The sequence below is a fragment of the Callithrix jacchus genome, chromosome 1, assembly GCF_049354715.1.
Source record: "Callithrix jacchus isolate 240 chromosome 1, calJac240_pri, whole genome shotgun sequence".
Lineage (NCBI taxonomy): Eukaryota > Metazoa > Chordata > Mammalia > Primates > Cebidae > Callithrix > Callithrix jacchus.
Window position 1 is genome coordinate 80195917 of NC_133502.1, and position 3413 is coordinate 80199329.

General features: G+C 49.4%; 1 pseudogene; it reads right to left on the reverse strand.

Annotated features, from left to right (window-relative positions):
• Positions 1–219: 219 nt before the first annotated feature.
• Positions 220–1790, reverse strand: LOC100412412 (ADP-ribosylation factor GTPase-activating protein 2 pseudogene; annotated as a pseudogene).
• Between the last annotated feature and the right edge of the window lie 1623 nt (positions 1791–3413).

Consider the following 3413-nt stretch of genomic DNA (forward strand, 5'->3'; position numbering starts at 1 on the left):
CAGAAGGACAAGAGGCGAACACACGGTTTGCATCTGGGGGGAATAAGGGGCTCAGTCCACAGGCAGAGGATAAGGGCTGGTACTGACCATTCCCCCCCACAGGTGGCCCCAAAGGCTACCCCACGCACACACCACACTTACAAAGTAACAAATCCTCCCCAGCTTTCACAAGGCAAGCATCCACGGCCTGGGATCTGTGGAGTTCTTGCTGCCGAGTCACAGAGCTTGGATCAGTAGGAACCGTAGCGATCCTGCAAGGAATTCATCACACCATTGGCAAGCACAGCCATCTTCCCGGCCACAGACTTGACACCCTGCTTAAACTGAGCAATGTCCGCTGTAGGCAGCACGTTCCTGAGAGATACACTTCCTGCTTCATGAGCTCCGTCTATGTCCCCAAAGAGGTCTGAAGAGCTGATGGCACTGCTGCCTGAGAGCTGCTGCAGCCGAGACCTAGCCTCATACTCCGCATCCACCTCCCACCCAAAGGACATGTCAGATGAGATGGCTTTGGCTCCTGCGAATTTCTGACGCGCTTCACTAGACTCGAGGCCTGTGCTCCGGCTCTCCACCTCCCTCCGGTTTGTGGCCCTTTCTGAAATAGGCCGGATGCTTGAGACGGTCACTTCTGGCTCATTCTCTACCCTCTCCATACCCCAGGCAGCATCTGTAGCCCAGCGGGAACCAAAGCTTTCTCCTAAGGAAAAGGGGTTGTCCTTGTACTTGGGGGGTCCAGAGGCGAAAGTACCAACATCATCAAACAAGTCCAGCTGCGAGTGAGATTTCGCACTCACTGGGGTTTCCTGCTCGATCACCTGCATCTCAGACAGCACGGAGTGGGAGACAGAGCTTCAAGATACCAAGCCCATGCCTGCCTCTTTGCTTGCTCTCGCTTCTTCCCTTCCAGATTCTGTAGCTTCTTTTCCTCTTTCTTACGATCAATCTGGAGCTCCGGATAGGCCAGACGCATGGAGGCGACCATGGACTCCTCCGCCTGCTTCCTGGCATCGGCTGCCTGCTGCTCTCGGAGCTTCTCTGCCACCTGGGCCTGCCGTTCAATCTCGTTGAAGCTCTGGCTGCTCCCCTTCTGGGCCCCTAGGCCTTTCTTGGCACCCAGCCCTTTCTTAGCTGCTGCTGGCTTCTTCTTGCCAATGATGGAGCTTGTCAGTTCCAGTGAGCCTTTGGGTGAGGTGCCAAGCAGGTCTGTGTTGGGGCCATGCTCTGGCTGTGCCAGGCCACTGCTTTCTGCAGATGACGCTGGCTGCTGGGTCCCTGAAGGCTCAGTGGCTGGTGCATCCCAGGAAGGGGGTTGAGTGTGTTCTGTGAAGAAATCAGAGTCCTTCTCCGGGGAGTGACTAGGAACAGCACTACTCATGTTGTCTATGCAAAGATCAGTGCCGTGCCTAGCCAGGGCTGTACTCCCCAGCTGCTGGATCTTCTCCCCATACATCTGGGCAGCTTGGCTATTGTATTTGGTGTTGACATCATTGGCCGTGCATCCATGATGGTGGAAAAAAGCCATTGCATTGGCATTCCCGCCGACCTGCATACACCTCAGCTGGAACCAGTTCCAGTTGGAATCCAACTCTGTGGACCTGATGAAGCTCAGGTGGACACCCAGGGAGCGGTGCACCCCAGAGCAGTTAATGCACAAGAAAACACCATACGTGATGCTGGCCCAACTCGGATTCTTGGCACTACAATGGAAACAAGCCTTGTTGGTTGGAACTGCACGAAGCCTCTTAAAAAGAGTCTGGATTTCGGTCTTGCTCAGTTCCGCCGCCATTTTCTCTCCTATATTCCAGTTTCTATGCTTTACACACTTAATTCTGGATGTATAATGTATAGAGTTGTAATTATTTCTTTTAACATAGCTCTGATAACAGTGTTTTCCCACTATCTCACAAATGTGAGGAAAACACAGGAAGAAAATGTCAACTGGTTCTAATTCTGTGAAGCAAATTTCTGCAAGAATACATAACACGAGTACTTCTTATTATCTAAATAGTTCAAATACAATTTTAAAATACAATGGTCTTGAAAAGAGTTTTCAATAAAAGGTGGTAGCAGGTCATCACTTCAGCCAGAGGGATGAGAAAGAGAGTGCTAATAAAAGGTTTTTGGGATATCTGGCATTTGAATTACAGACAGATTTGGACATGTGGGGATAAAAGGAGAATGACTTCCAAGCAGAGGGAATTGTGGGATAAAGGCACAGAAATGGGAAAAATTCTAGATTTGCCCTGGAATAGGGAATGTTAGATTGGAGAGTACTAGAAGGTAAGGTGGGATGAGTGGAGGGCTTCAAAGGCCAAACTTGGGGTGGGAGTTTTATTCTGCAATTGGTGGTGGTCAAGTGAACATATAGCAAAACCAACACTGTGTTTTGGGTAAGAATAATCTGGCAGAAAATCTTTAAGAGGAATAATAGGAGACCCTGGCATGGGGCTATTTACAAAGCTAATGGAGAGGCTTAGCAAAAGACAGAAAGGGCTTGACCTGACACAATGGGGTAGGGGAGGAGAGCTAGAGAGAATGTTGGAGATTCATTCCATGAGGCCACAAGGGAGCTGAAGCAACTGTCCCAACAAATGGCGGAAAATGAGGTGAGAGAAAGGTGGTGGAGGATGTACATTCCAGGTCGTATTACTTGGGAGCTGCTAGCAATTTCTTTACTCTTTAAGAGCTCTTTGCAGGGGTTGTATATGTAGTTTCAATGCAAGGCAAATGACCAGGGCAGGGTTTCAAGTCAAATAACTAGGGGCACCTAAGTTTCCCATAAATGAGAGCAGAGTCTCCAGGCCATGAAATATGGGAATGAAGTAAAGAATATTGGGCACAAGGGCATTTACTGTGTGAGGGTCCAAGGGAGGTACATTCCAGAGAAGACTGTATGGAAGACTCAACTCATTTACCTACCTTGCAGTTATACTAAGGTGAGGGACCCTAGGCAACTGAGACTCCGCTCCATCCACTTGGAGCAGAGAGGTATGTTGGTACCAGCCTAACTGCACACAAATAGGACCCTCTCCTAATAGCCACCCTCAAGTGAATGGGCATCCAAATTTGACTTCGGTTATGACCATGGTTTGCAGAATGCCTGAGCCAGGAGAAAGAAAGCCCCCTGGACTTGGCCATGAGAAGGGGCTCTGAGGTCAGAACACACCTGGACTTAAATTCCATTTCTGCCACTTAGTGACATTAGGCAAGTGAATTAACTTCACTGAACCACTGAACCAGGGTTCTTGTTAATATCCCATAGGGTTCTTGGGAGGATTTCACAGGATAGCAAGAGTAAAGTGTAATAGCAAAGAGCCTGAGACGTGTAAACAGCAAATGGGTTCCTGGTGCCCTTCACCCCACGCTCCCAAAATACCTGCTGTGTGAGCTGGTGGTTTCCTGCACAGTCACCT